Source organism: Amblyomma maculatum, chromosome 6 (assembly GCF_055883805.1).
Source record: "Amblyomma maculatum isolate TAMU_Amacu chromosome 6, ASM5588380v1, whole genome shotgun sequence".
Classification (NCBI taxonomy): Eukaryota; Metazoa; Arthropoda; class Arachnida; order Ixodida; family Ixodidae; genus Amblyomma; species Amblyomma maculatum.
In genome coordinates this window covers 84,222,523-84,240,776 of record NC_139349.1, presented here as the reverse complement: position 1 = coordinate 84,240,776, position 18,254 = coordinate 84,222,523, and the positions used below count along the sequence as shown (strand labels likewise).

Here is an 18,254-nt window from a genome sequence, read left to right as displayed (position 1 = left end):
CTTTATTAAGTGTGTTTTCGCCTAGCCTACAATGTGCGTGCATGTACACCAGTAATAATGATATGTCGCAGCAGTTCTGAAAACGTGAGGCGGATTTGCTCTAACCCCCGCCAAGACTGTCATGTAAGTGCAATTTTATTAAGTATTGGGGATTTTTATATCGATTTGAGTTCGTGAACCTGCAATGCATTGCTTAATTATAACGATGTGCGAGTCCGCGCCACCAACGAAGCAGTATCACCCAGTCTAGAATTGGAAACTGAATCAAAGAAGTGTCCTTGCTGTATTTGACTTTTATTTGCGGTAATCGCAAAACATGTACATATGAGGCACACCCTCTGACTATTTTACGGGGTTTTTAAAGTTATACTTTTTTTGGTATCATTTAAATGCTAACCATAACACAAACGATAAACACAAGGAGCTACGTGATCAGGCGGAGACAAAGGACTAGCAGATGGTTGTCTTCAAAACCTGAAATAGAGAAACTAAATAAATTAACTCTGTAACCACTGCAGATAGCGCGTAAATTTTTATTGGAAAGCTTGAAACAGTCACATTTCTGGACTAATCCAGAATTCCTCTAACACAGGGGTGTTCAAAAATATTTACGTCTAAAATTTGAAATGAATCCACATGCATGGCAGTGACCATTTAAACGATATTCCTTCCTGGTGTGGCCCAGCTCTCCCGTGAGCCATCCTTTGTTTTTTGTTTTCGTTGTGACAAGCAAAAAAAAAAAAAAAGGAAAAAAAAAAAAAGGAAACGGCCATCCGGTGGCAGATGAACTGTCATGCGAGCAATCATATCAGGGCAAGAGGGCTTTCGCGCAGACCATCACTGCCTTACGCGATAATTACGCGTATTGAGTCCAAAATACTCAGGTGTGCGCCTCGTACCATGCAAAAACTCACATGCTAAGAGAATTTTACCAAAAGAAGCAGTCTGGAAATTCCATTGTCTCTTAGGTGCCAAAATAAAGATACAAGAGACAGAATACGTACAAAGTGTGTCGCGGAACAAATGCGAGTCACTGACTTTCTGCCGGAAGTCAAGAAGGAGAAATGGGTATGGGCAGGTCATGTAATGCAACGACAAGATAGCGGATGGTTACTGAGGATAACGAATTGGAGTCCAAGGGAATACATGCGCAGCATGGAGGCTGGATGGGATGGGATCAAGGAGTTTGTGGGGATCCGAAATGGATGTAGTTGACACAAGACGGGGCTGATATATAGGAAGAATATGGAAGAGACTTTTGCACTGCAGTGGGAATAGTCCGCCTGATTATTATGATGTTGATGATGATTAACATGCAGGCTAGCTGCAGTTATTGAAATGCGTAATAATTTATTTCAGTTAGGAGGTCGAAGACGACGATTCTTACATCGTGTTTCCGCTGGTTTCAAAATTTTGTGCGAAATATGTTAAAGTTAAAAGAAAGGTTCACAGTGCGAAGAATGGACTGCCTGCATGTTCATCATTCTTTGCGCTTTGAACATTTCCTGTCTTTGAAACGAACGAACTGGCTCAACAGCCAGGCTTTATTGAAGGATGTTCAGTGGGTTCTGCCTTTGTTGCAATAAATTTTTTAATAATTCACCGAATAGAAGGACGCCGCAGACAAATTTCAACGTGCTGTGGTTTATACGTTAATGTGCGCAGAAAGTTTTAGTTTTGTTTTGATATATCTTACAGAACTGTTGGGCAAGGGGGCGGAAATTCTATACAGCGTTACAGTAAGCAAATGCATAAGAAAATAAGCAAAAATATAATGCATGATAAAATATATGAACATAAGAAAGAAAGACGTGCAGAGGAGCAGATGGAACGACACTGAAATGATTACAATAATAACAAAACGGAATAAGCGCCACAGGTCATAGCGAAACAATCAAAAAAAAAAAACAAAAACAAAAAAAAAACGAAGCAACGTGGCAAATATTATCCGTGTGCTGTATAGCGCTATTATGACGAACGGATAAGAGAAAAGAAAAGGAATACGAAAAACATAACAGGCAAACAGAAGAAAATGAACCACATCAAAATGGCCCCTAACAGCCACAGTAAAGCATATCTCTGAAGAAAATGGAAGCTCAGCGATGATTTCAGTGAAATGTGTGATGAGTTGGCTATGCAATGTACCTGGATTGGACTGAGAAGCGATGTTGTCTGGAAGGCTGTTCCATAATCTAATGGCTCGTGGATGTGGTGATGAGTTGAAGGCAGCTGTGTCATCATATATTCTTGTAAAACTGAGTTTTTTATGCAATCGTTTGGACGTTCGTGATGGAACATTGAGGTGAAAGAAATTGATCGATTGAACTGTACGTACATGTGGAATAGTGTTAGGAGAGCCATGTCACGGCGTGTGCCTAAAGGTTGTAACAGAAGATCAGTTTTAATCTGAGTGACGCTTGAACGGTAGTTGTAGCTTCGTGCTATGAATCGTGCTGCCATATTTTGGATGGATTATAACGCGGTGATCATGTTTATCTGATAGGGAGGCCATGTGAATTAAGAAAAATCAAGCTGTGCACGGAAAAAAGTAAGCCAAGCTAGTTTGCGGGTGTTATCAGGAGAATTTCAGAGATTATGTCCTAGGCATCCTAATTAGTAATCACTTTCAGGCGACAGTGCATATATAATGTAATATCGAAGTACCATGTAAGATCTGAGGAAATGTTAATAGCAAGGTATTGTAATGGGACACATGAGGCGGTAAATCATCTTAAATGTGGAATGGAAAGCTAGAATTGTTACGTTTTGCGACTGAGTGAATTTACTTTACACTTATTTATTTTAGGTGTCCTTAACCATGAGTTGTACCAATTGTTAATAAGAAGAAAACCTGATTGGAGCGCTAGGTGTTCATTAGTAGATTTAATAGCGCGGTAGATGGTGCAATTGTCCGCGAAAATGCGCATACAGGATGATGTATTATGAGGTGAATCATTGATGCAAATAAATAATAAGGGGTCGAGGACACACTGACACACCGGAGGCAACAAGGAAAATATTAGAGGAGAGATTATCTACAAATACGCACTGCTGCCCATGCGAAAGAAACTTACGAAGCCATGATAAATTTAACGAGTCTAGATGGAGTGATGATAATTGTGAAAGCATGTGGCAGTGAATCACCCTTTCGGAAGGTTTGGCGAAGTCAAGAAATATATAATCAGTTTGAAGGTTATCGTTCATATTAAAAATTTATATCTACAGTCTTTCGCAGGAAGAACCCTTCCTGAATCTATGTTGATGAACGTAAACAAGGTTGCTGTGCTCAAGATGACTGAAAACAGGATATTAAATTATATATTTCAGCCTTCCGCAGCTGGTGCATGTAAGAGATATTGGACGGTAATTCTCAGCTGAATTTTTGTTTCCTCCTTTAAAAAAGGCTATAATTATTGCTATATTCCAGTCGGAGTGCAAATATCCAGTAGGTAAATATTGCTGAAATTATGAAATAAAGTTTTGCTAGACATTGAAATGGTCTTTTTTTAATATTTTAGAATTAATGCGATCAACTCCAGCTGAAGTAGATATCTTATGATTATATATGATCGAGACGCACGACTGCTTCTTCAGTTAGCGTCTCTCATTGCCTGGGTCACATTGGGACGTTAAACCCCATAAAACAAATCAAACATTCTTCAGGTACTTCAATCGTCGTCACGTAGCGGTAATTCAGATCGGAAACCTCGGGTAAATTAGAGTTATCTTTGGAAGAGAGTACAGAAATGCTTTGCGTTGAATTTTGCGGGGCACTTAACATCAGGGATGGGAATGTCGTTAAATTCTAGAGAAGTATAACCATCATCCCGACCTGGACAACTTGTTTATAAAATGTTTTGGGATTAGTTTCGGTGAGGGAAGGAAGGTCATGTGAAAAACATTTATCTTTCGCGGAAGATAAGCCGGAGCAATAAATTTTAGTCTGTCACTTTTTTGGTTCAAGTGGAAGTGGTATATGCAAGCTTAGCAGTCTGATATAACGCATTTTCTTATTTCTTCGTTTCTTATCGTCCTGGGGTTGGATTTATCTTTAGATTTCTTTTTATTAGAGGAATAAATTGGCGACCAAAAATGAAACCGTCTACCCAAATTTCTTCAACAGATCGCCTGATAAATAAAGGTATAAATTTATCATAGAAAAAGCTTTCAAGTTCTGTATTGATAGCTATGAAATGTTCTACGGTGGTCGCTTAATGTGTCCAAATGTGTTACTTTTTTTATCGTATCCGGCGCTGTTGTATCAGTTCTAATAAGTTAGTGCGTTGGTTAACGACTTGAAACAGGTTATAATCAGTGAGTAATTACTCCCTTATTAGGTTTTAATCAAGGTCATGTTACAGAATTTTGTTTAAATATATGGCAGGGTGATTGATGATGGTTCAGCCAAGTTTATAATATGATAATTAAAATCTCCGATCAGATAAGCGCTATCAACAGGCTACAACTCAATTGATTTAGTAATACTGATACGCAGCTCACTAACGAAAGAATTTCTAGTCTGAAGAGCGGTAGCAAGCTCCTATCAAAATATGAGGCAGTTAGCCCAAACAATTTCCAGATTTTAGTTGGTGTTAATAAGGTCTGATGTTATTGTCTTTATTCGTAGAATGACACCACGATCATTTTTTTATCAATACTGTCATGCCTGTGTATGTTGTATAAAAGTCCACTAGGAAAAATTTCATTTTTTGAAATGTTGGGATTCAACCAAGTTTCAGCAAGAATGATGATGTGTGATCCAATATTCTCTAGAAATGCAGAGAGCAGTTTGGTCGCGGTTTGGTACGAGGCTGCGGATGTTGGCATATTCGAATGATAGTGAATGACTATTTCGTGCACTCGACTGGTGGGCTATCTGTTCTACGGCACGACACTGTCTGTAGTGGTATCTTATGTATACGTCCTTGCAGTTTATCATATGCATATGTGCAGTTTACCGACCGATGGTTTGAAAGGTTATTTTCCTGTTTTTTGTTTTTGCCTTGGAAAATTTGTAGTTTCTTTCTTTCCCGTCGTATTGTCATTGGAAAGTCCTCGCCGAAGGAATAGGAAATTCCCTTTAATTTACATGCACATGCAATAATGTGCCTTTACCCTTGAAAAATACCATCGTTGCTATTATGAGGCTCCGCGTATCATCGTCATATTTTCCTAGTCTCTGTACTCATTCGAACGGTGTGTGTTGTTGCTATCCCGAGCTTTTCTGAACAGAACTATAAGTAATGTTTCCTTCAGAAGCTACCCAATCTTTTTCAGGATCATTTTACATTCCAAAGAAAAGAAGATTGCATCATCGTAATCGATTTTCTGCATCATCGCATCTTGATGTTACCAACCATAAATCTTCTGAGAGAGCGCCAAAAGCGTGTTCTTCGTCGCTATACGTTCATTCAAAAGTTTTACTTCGCTTTGAGAGGCTGCCTTCTTTTCTTTCGCAGTTTGTGCTTCCCCTTCCTCGGTCTCGTTTGTTTCAAGTACAGCCGCCCTCTGAATCAAGTGCTACATTGCGGGTTTAGTTTGGTTTATGGAGTTTAACATCTCAACGCAACGAAGGCAAATGAGAGACGCCGTAGGGGAGGGCTCCGGAAATTTTGACCACCTGCGGTTCTTTAACGTGCACTGACATCGCACAGCACACGGACGCCTTGCTTTTCGCATCCATCGAAAAGCGGCCGCCGTGGCCAGGATTCGATCCCGCATCCTTGGGCACAGCAGTCGAGCGCCTAACCACCGCACCATTAAAAAAGACTAAAGTGCAGAATTGCATTTTTATGCAGCAATCTCCCCCTTTTTACAACATTGTAGCTCCTCAAGCAAATCAGCCCGACTTTCTTTAGGTTGTTTCAATTAAGGATGCGTGTGCTTCGTCCAGTTTCTTTAATCTTTCTAAGAGCGGGTCAAATGCGTCTGTTTCAGACAATGATCGCCACAGAAAACTCGGCAGACCAAATACTGACTTAGACACGTGGCTACGATCTAGGGGTCAAGACACTACGTATAGGCAGCAATTGCTACCCAACCCCTTGAGCGATGGAATATTTTGTTATCCATCCCCGCCCTATCGATGCAGCTCGCACTGATTGACAGGGGTCAGGAGCTGCTGGGAACATATGGGTCCTGCAACTAGGGAACCACCCCGTCTGGTGCCTGCATGCACCATCGATTTATTTCGGGCCCATTAAATGTTGATTCCTCCTCCTCTAATACATGATGCAGACTTCATTTAACCAGGGTGAAAAGCGAGCGTTTGTGAGTGCAATTTCGCTTGCGTGGCGTTATTCGCCAGCAGGTGGCCGAGAAGTGCAACAGCGTCCCGTATTCTGTGCGATGTCAGTGTAGTACGTTGAAGACCCCCGAGTAGTTTGAGGTTATAAATTATTGCAGAGCCCTCCAATGCAGCACCTCTTTCTCACTCCCATCTTCCTCTCTGCCCTCATGGCGTGGGGCTGTCCACCGAGAATTGAGAAGCTGCTGCTTTGCGTTTTACTTCTTGGTACATCAATTTTCTTTTTCATGGTTACACTCTTAGCTGCAGCTGGCGTGGGACAACACTTATGGACCTATTCGAACTGACTTCATCTAATACGCGGCAGTCCAATGAGGCTATAATTGCTTCACGAAGCTCTTGGCGCCAGTCCTGGAATATCTGAGCTCAAGAAGCGTGAGGACAAGATTACTCGTTACCTACGAAATTGAGGACGCCGAAGATACGTGACGAGCATCGTTACAAGGCTTAGAAACAGACAACCTGGGCTATATATTTTTCTCAAACAGTATCCCTATGCACCTAGGTCGCCTTAGCGCGTCTTAGAGCGTCTTCTACTCACTGGTATCATTTAACAGAAGCGTATTGTTATTCAGCCAAAGCGCCGCCAGTGACCTTTAAAGGTGCATTGATGTGGCCAGTGCATGCTGTTGCTTTGAAAAAGTGTCGTGGGACATATAGTAACACCCCGCCATTAAAATATATTGCCGTGTATCGTTAACTTCGCTCTAATGCCGATGCATGACAGCGGACTTGATACTACATGACTCTTCATACTGATGATTAGGAGCGCGACGCCGGCGTCCCATTGCAATGAACCCCGCTCGCCTTGTCGGTAACATCACTTGTTCCTTGCGTGTTTACTTTCAGCGAGAAAGAGCTGATGAGGGGAGGGGGGAAGGCGAACACTGATGGAATACACACCTAGCATAGCAAGCAATCTTCTTGCTACTTGATTTTGTTTTTCTCTTGAAATTTAACGCGATAAGTTTACAGGCCCCCTTATTCAGAAAATCCAGCATTGGCGTCAGCGTTGTTAGCGAAGAATAATAGGTGTGGCTTTGGTAGGTGGCCTTTAGCAGGTGACGTGGCCGTGCACTAACTGGCTTTCGGGTGATGTGACGTCACGAGAGCACGTGACTTGACCGAATCGGCAGGCGCTGCAATCTCGGGGTTCGCCTTTGAGATGGGAGATGGATGGCTTCAAGGCTTCTGGATCCCGTGTCATACACGCTGCCTATAGGCCACGCGGGCACGTTCGGGCGGCTTTGATAAGCCGGGATTATATATATGGGGGCCAGTCTATCAAATAATGTGGTAGCTTACGAATGACGCTGAGGTGGAGATTAAGTGCCCTCACAATTTTCGGCTGCATGGGGGACTATGTTGCCTTAGGGACATAGCTGCTGCAGTTTCGAGTTGTGGCAGCGCGGATGATTTCACTCACTCTGAGGCTCTCATTGCAAAGCTCTAGCTGATGAAGATGCAGCACCCACCGATGCTGTGCCACTCTGCTGCTGTACCCATATGCTGCTGCTGTACTCCTGTACCCTCGTTCAGTACTCTTTCCTACAGTGTCGCTAACTTCTTTCTCCCGTTCTAACATGTACCCATCGATGTATTACGTCACCGAACAAAACTTTTAGGCTTACTCAGTGGCCTTTGAATACGTTACCTGAACAGGCTGTGGAGTTAAATGTCCCGAGAATGCTTTTCATATGGTCAAGTAATCATGATGGGTCTGAAAGTGAGAGAGAAGATGACGGGATGGAGGCGACTGGTTCAGCTGCTGTTTTAGCTTCGCCTGCAATGGCAGCCGAAAATAGAGGGCTCTTACATTCATTTATTTACTATTAGTACTTTAAGTATTGCAAATCCCAGCCTGCACTGGATAAGTTTAACACTGAGCTTACTGGAAAGGTGCCTATTTTCTCTGTTTTTAATGTATATCGTCATTTACCAAGAAGATCCTTTTTAGGATTTGTACTCCGGAATTACTGCTGATGTTCAGCGATATGCTTCACACTGTTTCTTTCTTTTTTGTTGTTTCATTCATTTGCGGTCGTCTGCCCCTTAAAGACGGCATCACGGCGCAAGATGATGCAGTGAAGAGAACTTAACCCTCATAGGTTTAGTTGAGGCTTTGCCGCACAAAGGATCTTAACGGGGCAAAGCCAACTTTACAGTTTCTTTTTTTGATCGACAAAACTGTTAGTGTGAAATTCTCATTCGTTTTGAAATTAAACAATGTGGACTCTTAACCTGGGTCACGAGGTAGGCGCGTACCCCAATATTTCTTGAACTGCCGTGGTTTACAGTTTTTATTACTGCGGTGAGTACAAGCAGTGAAAAGGGGCACGTTCTGGTGGGAGGGGGACCGCGGTCAATTATATGAAAATGACTGGCATATGTTTCACTCTTTCTTTTTAGTTTTTGGTCTTCTATGACAATCGAGTGTTTCACCATGCACTGTTCATTTAGATAATGTTTCATCTCGTATACACTTTTTGCTCATATATTATGTTATCTTGAGTTTGTGTATTAACTTTCCGCGGAACCTGCTTCACAGCAGTGAATGTGCATATCTATGACGCCCTTTTCGACAAGTTGTCTGTCAATTACTGTGACATTTCATGTTTTCATTCTGCTGTTCTTGTTTTGTTCGTTATTTTGCTGGTGTTATAGCTCTTTTGTTTTCATTTTCCAGTGCTTCCGTTCGGGTGACTTCGTAGCGAGTTACCAGGGAAATAGAGAAAGGCGACCGTATTCGTTCTATTGATGAATGCATACCACGAAAAGACCACCGTAGAGTACTGAAATGTTAGACACCAACCTACAATTCATCCAGGTGGTGCAGTTCCAGCGAATTGTTTAAGACCGCCTCCACATTCATTATTCTAAGAGCAAAAAATAAAGTCAATGTCATGAAAAGTCATTCCAACAACATTGATAAGGGCAACTTCTTAAAGCTTTTGTTTACTTTGTATGAATTCGTCTGAGGTCCATGCAGAGTAAGTAACTTAAAACTAAATACAAGGAAAGATATATCAACTGCTTGGAAAATGCATGACACAAGGAATCATTTGTAGCCACATTAACAAGTTACAGTGTCATGTCTGCAAAACAAAACCAAATGCCACTGGGTACTAAACTACGAAAAGTTGGTATATATTCCAAAATTATCGAGAAAACATTACCTCATAATTATTCCTCGCTATATTATCGAACAATTATTTGGAATGAGAAACTGGAACATCAAGTATTGAATGTCGTTTTCTGTTATTATGCATTATGCACGCCTGAGTTCTTAAGGTTTAGCAGGGTGTGTTCAGACAAGCACAGTAATCGAAGTCCAATCACCATTATTCCTTCAATTAATCCTATATACATTGGGAAAATGTCTCCACATAAATAGATGAAGCTTATTTTCGCAAACAATGCCTTTAAATCCTGTAAATTTCTTCAAAAAATGTTTATCGCATGAGGTGGCTAAAATCGTTTTCGATGATTCCCCAAAGCATCTGATTAGATGCCTGTACAACGAATTAAATTTTGTCGAACTTCAATATTTCTTAAGTTACTATTAAGTACTCTTCTTAGTGGAACCAGTGCGAAAGCATCTTCTTTTGTTTGGAATTTGAGATGGAAAAGAATGGTGGTGGCTTTGCTTCGTTAAGCCTGGATATCGAAAGCGAGAAGCTTCGGCGATGCCATAGCTTAGCTTGTGGTTCCTTGGCGTAGTTGTGGCTTACCTTGTTCTGCACGACTGTACCTTATAGATATTCCATAGCTTATCATCACGGTGAAACGTTGATTACAGCCGTACATCACATAAGATTAAACTTTATTCCGATTCCACATCATCATCATCATCACCGTTACACTTCTGTATAGACATAAACACAGCCCGGGGAAAGCGCACGGCACCGGCTAAAAGTCAACCGGCGGAGTGACGGCGGTGGTTGCGGCGGCAGCGGCGGCTCCGACCACCTGCGCCTCTCTTGTGACGTCACGTGGTTTGCGCATGCGCAGCTGTGGCTTTTATTGCGAAAGCAATACTACGCCAGGTCTAACCGCTCGTCGCTGTGTGCCGTGTCCGTGTTCATGGCCGTGGACCCCTGGCAGGAGCTGCCAACTTGGGTCTCTCGTTTCACATAGGACGGTTATGTCAGACGCAGCCTGCCAGGATCCTTGCATTCACGTTACCCCTATAGGCCACTAAGGCACGTTCATACGGCTTGGTTAAAGCGGGTCTTTATATCTGTTTTTAACGACACAGAGCACACGCGAGACTCGGAGTTGACTAGCCTAGTGAAGCTTCTCGCTTCAAAATTCGCAAACATTCTTAGAAAAGCAGTGGGGTGAACCAGATGTGCTTTATGGAGGATAACAGTACGGGGATAAAACTTTGAGAAATGAAATTTTGCCTTGGTATGGATCGACACTACAACCTGTCTTTGGGTATAAATACCTCTAATTTATAATCCTCAAAAGGTAACATTTGTTTTGCTAGATGTCGAAATCTTCTGGAATAATATTTCTCAAAATAGCTGAAAATGACTTCGATTCACGAAAATCAATCATCGCCAAAATTTAAAGTGATTTCTTCGAATATATCTGCACTTAGTACTGCTAGTTCAGCAATAATTATATTCTGCATTATGGTACTTCGAATTTTAAAAGTAAATGCCTAACGTATGCCATATTTTATTCATATGCCATTACAGGATATGGTGCGTTGAAATAGAGACCAATCCGGCAATAAATTTTGGATTTTGTTTATGGGAATAGAACTACTAATGAAGTTAGCATATTTACAGGTCTCAAAGGGCAGCTCGTAATCATGCCTTTGCTTATTAGTCCTGCCTTTAATTTTTATAGCGTTAGCTCTACTGCATTCAGTGGCGAGTTCCACGTTATTCCGCTTTATTTGTGAACCTACCACCTCATGCTTTCCACTTTGTCAACATGGACTTGTTTGCCGCCTGTTGTTTTTGTGTACCAAATAACATATAGCACATAACTACACGGGGTTATCAGCCCAGAATTCAGCAGCATAGAAAGCTTTGTTGCGAAAGCAACATTGCGCAAGGTTTCGCTTCGTTGCGTAGCCTGTGGCCGGCGGGCACGAATGGCCTTGAACAGCCGTTTCCTAGCAACCGTTCCAGCCGAGCTCCGCCAGACGGCGCCGCGCCGCTGCCACTCGCGGTTTTGTGCCTAAAATCAGAGGTGCAGTCAACATTAGAAATAAATCAGAGATCCGTTGGACGATTAGCACTAGGTGCCCACGGCAAAACTACAAATGAGGCGGTACAGGGAGATATGGGCTGGGCATCTTTCGAAGTACGGGAAGCTCAGAGTAAAATATTATATGAGGAACGCCTGAGGAAATGGGACAGTAACAGATGGGCAGCTAAAGTATTTAAATACCTGTACTTAAAAAGCGTTGACTCACAATGGAGGAAAAGAACTAGGAAACTAACTAGTAAGTATGCTAGTCACAAGGACGGAGAAATAAAGAGCATTAAGCAACAGGTGAAAAACACAGAAGGTAAAAATTGGAAAACTTCGATGGAAAAGAAACAGAGTGTGGAATTATACCGAAAGTGGAAAATGCAGATCAGGAAGGAAGCTTTCTTTGATAACTCAAGAGGCAGTGCCCTACTTTTTGAAGCTAGACCAGGGTGCCTTAGAACACGCAGCTACAAAAAGAAATTTAACAATGGAGATTACGCATGTGCTGTGTGGAAACTCCAGTGAAACAATTGACCATATTATACTCGAATGTACTGGTATCCATCCGGAAGTTGATGCAGGCGCAATCACTGTTCCTGAAGCTCTGTGGTTTAGAGATAACAGTGGCCGGGTGAACAAACCGGTGGTGGAAAGTAGCAAAAAACGACTGGAAGATTGGTGGCTTAAAAGCAGAGAAGTGACATAATGTTAGTAATGTAGGAACAAAAATTCAATAAATAGAATGATGGTTTAGTTACCCATTCGAAATCAATAATTAAGATATAGGGAGAAAAAGGAGCATGATAGCTACTGCTACCACCTCGTTTCAAAGGGGACGTTCCTATATTCCATCCATTCATCCATCCATCGCTCCCGCCAGATGTTTTGCCTTGTTTTGTTGCGGAAGCAATACTCCGACAGCCAAAGCGAGACCTCGGGTGGCCGCAGCTACGCCGTGCACGTGAAGAGGCGTAGCTACGGTCTCCTCATAAAAAAAATTGTCTCCACCGGGAATCGAACCTCAATCCCTCGAATCCCCAGCCGAGCGGTTTAACCAGCTGAACCACGCCTGGGACTGTGACTAGCTCATCTTAAGTCTCCTTCTCTAGCGTATGGATGACAGTAGTGATGATGATAGGCTACTCAGCGGCGTGTTTCGAGCGAGCGTGTACTCAGCAAGAGCTCTCAGGGCCTCTCCTCTCATGTGAAAGGGTGACATTAGAATCAGCCTGCCATGACATTTGATTTCACGTTACCCCTATGCCACGGGCAGGAGCTGCCAACTTAGGTGGCTCCTTTCATATGGGAGGGTGATATCAGAATCAGCCTGCCAGAACTGTTTGAATTCTCGTTACCCCTACGACACGCGGGTACGTCCATACAGCTTGGTTGAAGTTTGACTTTAAATGTGGGCTGGTAGCTTACGCTTTCGCGTCATATCCTTAAAGGATGAGCTTAAGTGTCCCCAATAATATAGCACCTTACGCTCATAGGGCGTGACAGGGGAATAATGTAGCAGGCAAAAGAAGCTTCCGCCGTTGCTTTCGCAATTCAACTAAGGTTAGCCGGAGCTAAACCACAGCCAACTTTTTTTATGTATGCGTACACGTCTCAAAAGAAAATGATTGAGGGGTAGAGGAAAAAACTAATAATTAAAGTAATTGAAATAAAAATGAAAAGTCATAAAGCACGCGGGAGATTGACACTGGGATCTGTAGAACAAGTGATATTTGTTTCTTCTCTCGCTGTGCACATACAACACCGTCTTCATCTTGGTGTCCAGGCACGCGAGTACCATGCTATATCCACAGTCGATCACGCCTCGTGTAAAACAGCAACACATTAACGCTGTGCGCTAAACATCGTCGTCTTCATCGATGCCAAATGGCAAAATGGCCTCGTGCTGTGCATCGAACATTCCAGTCTTCATGAAGTTACATTCGTGCAGCTTCTTGTAAATACGCCATACACAACGCCATCTCGCCAAAGGCAAAGATCGCAGCCGTGCCTTAAAAGCTGCAATAGACATCAAACGAGAAGCCAGACTAGTCTGTTGCTGAGTAGCTCAATAAGCGAGTCGAGATCGAAGTGGCAATAGCGACTGCAGCTGCGGCAGATGGCCGAAGCTCGTGGAGGTGGTGGTGAAAACTATTTCCGTAAAGAAAAAAAAAACTTTTGTCAGACGATCAATGGGCTTCCTTTCGTTGGCTTCGTGATGGGGCCGTCAGACCGTGTCTTTCGGCGACTTCCCTAGTGAAAAAAACCTATGAGTGGCAATAACCTCATACAAATTTCTCATACTAAACTCATAAATCTCATATATTCTCATACACATGTCATTCATCGTATGAGAAGTATATGAGGTTGTATGAGACTTCTATGAGATTTGTATGAGTTTAGTACGAGTTTAGTATGAGAAATCTGTATGAGGTTATTGTGGCTAATACGGTTTTTTCACTAGGGTTCCGAAGCCCAGCTCACCGCCCGCAGTTGTACCATAGGTTCGGAGCAGCTCGTGCAACTTGGCTCAAGGATAGCTGAACCTCTCTATTTTTTTTTAGCTTGAAAGCACAGCCAGAGTCATGGTCTGTCATTGGTCAGTTCATAGGTTCCATCACTTCCTTGGATGGTGAACTTGAAAGACCTGTAAGAAACATTCGCCCGTTGGAGCCGCTATACCGTACCTAAACTGAATTATCCGCGCGAGACCACGTGGTTGGGATCTCACAAAATAGCTTAGCAAATCAGAGCAAGGGTAAAAACAAACATGAATGTTCGGACAATAATCTAGGTTAGTGATGGCGAGCGTATAAGCGCTTTAACTTATACACGCTGTATAAACATTTGCAAGCTAATGCTAATCACTGAACCTGACACGCTGGAGGGAGGATCTATATAATACAAATAGCACACACGAAATATTGTATCAGTTCCATTTTGTTACCTGCTTAAGTTACATTTAAAATTGACGTATTCTCGATTAGGCCTTACAAGTGCTGTACTTGCGGGCAATTTACTTCTGGAGCTGCACTGTGGAGCCTTTTTCTTAGGGCCTGTTTGGAATCGGAAGCGTGATTTCATTATTTTGTTTGCTGGTGCCGTTTATATTTCCTGAAGTCTTAGTAATTGCGAAATGGTTTGATGCATAAACAAATTATCATCATCATTATCATCAGCCTGATTATACCCCCTGCAGTGGGTATAATCAAATTATAGTTACATCTTATTAGTAAAAGGGATGCCAGAGATCTCTGATCCGTTTAAATTTAGGTCCTATCTTGAACACTAGCTTGAATTGAGGCAGCGAATAGTTTTGGTAATCTTTATGTTACCTGGTATTAATGACTCAGTAAACAACTCAATTATTCACGAAAAGTTTTGTTGCGATTGCACATACCCAACGCGGGAATTAGCACTCGATAATTAGTTACGTCGTATAGTTTTTCATGCAAGGAAGGCAACGTTGTTCCTGAACTGAAAATATCACTTTCGCACCAAGTCTTGCTTTGTACCCGCATTGCTTCAAGTTCCAAGTTGGCTGTATTAAAGCTGCACGCCTGATGAGCTGTTTTCAATGCATTTTGAGGTGAATAATAAAGGAAACTTTTTGTAAAGGATTGCAGTAATAAGGTTCAAAAACCCCCTCGACGTTCGTTTTGCTTTTTGACCTATTTCACTGCTTCAGCTTAGTTAGATAACTCTGCTATAGTTGGTGCAACAGGGATTTCGTAGAAAAAACAGACCTATATTCTAGTTGCCTGGCCGATCTGCCTAGCATCGGGAAGTGCATTGTAGCCGTGACACATCAGATGGTAAAGACAAGTAGTACGTTTCGTTTCATGAACGGATGTTCCGTGCTACACAAAGTGATGCTTACTCCTATTCGGTAACAATTAGTCTTGATGTGACAGCTGCTCTTTAGCATGGACAATGTGCAACAATATTGGTAGGCTGGGTACAAAAACTAATTGGTTTGGTTTATTCACCAATTAAATATATTATCTGAAATATATGAAATATATTTTCCTCATTTTCTTTTTCTTTTTTACAGGTCCGCTGCTTCCATCCCCAGGAATGAATCAGGAAATGCATCTCCCCACCTTTTTGTGGTGTTGCACAGAGCAGTTAAGCCACCGGACAACGGTGGCAGTCAATGAAGAGAAAGAGGAATAGACACTGCGCCTTCATTGGATACCGCCAAATGTGTTGATTCGGAAGAAATAAAATATTCTTCTTGTACCAATCATATAGAAACGCCATTTCACGCGTCTATGAACAGGGGAATGTCGCTGTTAGATTAAAAGCTACAGTTTCCTGCTCATACACCTGTGAAATGGCGTTTTCTCATAGTTTTCTTCCTCTAAACACCACCAGACGTTTTCGTCTTTGAAGGAAGTAACCGAAAACTTGTAGTTCGCCCCTCGGTATTCTTGTCAGCGAGTCGTCCATCAAGCTCTAGCCGACTAAATGCTTATTATCGTGCGTGTATGCACTTCGTTACACTAGCAATGATACGCGCAGTACAGAGGTGAGGCCAAAGTGTGCTAGAAAAGCAGCAGATGGCGGAACTAGTGCTACCACCTCTAGTACGCAGCGTGGACTGTTTTCTGATGACAATGTTATTTTCTCCTATTCGCCTCATAAATTATGTATAATGAGTCAGAAACAGCCATCTGTCGGCGGCCTGTATAATCACTGGTTACGAACGTTGCTTAGCAGCCATGTGAAACAGCTCTGTTTTTCTAAACTAGTGCGATACATTTTCTAGCAACATCTTACGAGCAGGGTTTATTGTTGTTGTTGTTGACCAAATAACTTATGGCACATACCCACAGAGGGGGATCGGCCAAGAATTGGATAGCAAAGAAAATTTTTGGTATACTTGGATAAACAAAAAGGTGATTTGAGGGGTAGAGGAAAGGAAACAAAACAGGAAATAAGTGAAATATAAAATGAAAAGTGGTAACACACACGGGAGATTAGTGGCATCTCATTTCGCCCGCTTCTTCGTCCTCAACATACTCAAGTAAAATTTCCGCATGTTACATGCAGGGAGACTATATATATCTTTCCTAAAGTCCTTGCCTATATTCCTAAACCGGCTTTACATAAAATTCTGTTAGTAAGCGGAACCTTTTGAAAAACGTTCCAGTTATATAAATTAGGAACTGTTCCAAATAAAAAGAGACCGTTTATCTGGAACAATGTTCCCGTACGTTGAAAGGTTTTACATAGAACATACATCTCAACAGTACGCTCTTCCCCATATTCTCGATGGTCTTTTGCGGAACCTTGTTTCGGCCTATTTGAGAGCTTCACTGTTCGACGTCGCAGCCCGAAAGGGACGCCGAACTTGCTTGCTGGCTGATTCTTACGATAGCTTCATTGCAAGACGTCGCTGCCCGACAGGTGAGCCAATCTTGCCTTTTGGTTGAGTGCTTTCAAGTGGCATTTTTCGTGCATTGGAATGTATCTAAAGAGCCCTTCGCGTGAACCGTACATTTCCAAGTCTACATTGCTTAGACTAAGATACTGGGCGTGGTAGTGTGACGGTACAACTCCTGGCTTTTGTATTGTGTTAGTTCTTATTGGCGGAAGGGAAAAGGTGTATGGAATTTCACTCTCTGCTGCTGAAGTACTTGCAATCACAGGAAGCAAGCATACAATGGTTTTATGAATCACAGTATGGAATAATTAGTGTAATATACCAGTTTTATGAAAAATTTAGAATGTAGAAAAATAAGGTCAATTTAGAAAAACAGACTGGAAATCCTTCCTTCTACAGGCAACACACGTCTAAAGACACGGCTACGTCAGCTGAAATAATGGTTGTTGAAACATGCAGTTCCTCAGAATATCCGAGTTCAAGCTATTACGCTAGAACATACTTTGAAAGCCCAAAGTGCACAACTTTCTGGAACCACAGCCGTTGTATTGCGAGGAGCTCGCATTAAATATGATGGAAACAAAAATGGTAGGATTTACAAAAAGATACGCAGATAAATGTTTCAGTCATATGAATGCAAATTCTTTGCGTGACAGTTGTAGCAAATATGAGTAAACAGTTGAACAAGAACAGTAATATAAATATTCATGATCTGCATGAAATGCACCAGAAGCTAAGAGGCGGTGCCAAGAATAAACCTTCAACGTGGTTGTTTTGGCACTGTAATGAGTGCATCTTTTAATATGATAACACACATTTTATCGTTAGGTTGCATTACTTATTTTTGCTCAGCCACGCAGATTCCTCATATTACATTTCTCTTTTATTGTCTCGAAAAATGAGGAGTGTCCAACGTCAGCGTATGCTATTTTGCACTGACACCGTTACAATGCTTTTAATATTTTGTAAATAGCCTAGACTGGTTGTAACAAAAGAAGTACAGATTCATACCTTCATTTATTGCACAAAATCATGACACAGAAGTACTTAGTTTCCTTTATTTATTTATTTATGTATACATACTGCAGCCTCGATGAGGCTATGGCAGGAGTGGGCAAACAAAGCAAACTGTACCAAGCAAATACAAACATACATATATATATATATATATATATATATATATATATATATATATATATATATATATATATATATATATATATATATATATTGTCACGCACTTCCCGCGGTCCTTATTGAAGGAAGATGAGGCTTGGCGGAATAAGGAGAAGAGGACGAAGAAGCTGGGTCTGTCCGCTGTAGTGTGCTAATCTCCAGCGTATCCTA

General features: G+C 41.8%; 1 long non-coding RNA gene across 8 annotated transcripts in view; it reads left to right on the top strand.

The window, feature by feature from the left end:
- LOC146186165 (uncharacterized) overlaps nt 1-17,952 on the top strand; it is a 233,119-nt gene extending 215,167 nt beyond the window's left edge. For all 8 annotated transcript variants that reach the window (XR_014708091.1, XR_014708090.1, XR_014708089.1 and 5 more), the window contains one exon: nt 15,573-17,952. This is a non-coding gene — a long non-coding RNA (uncharacterized LOC146186165). The remainder of the gene's footprint in view (nt 1-15,572) is intronic.
- The last annotated feature ends 302 nt before the right edge of the window (nt 17,953-18,254 follow it).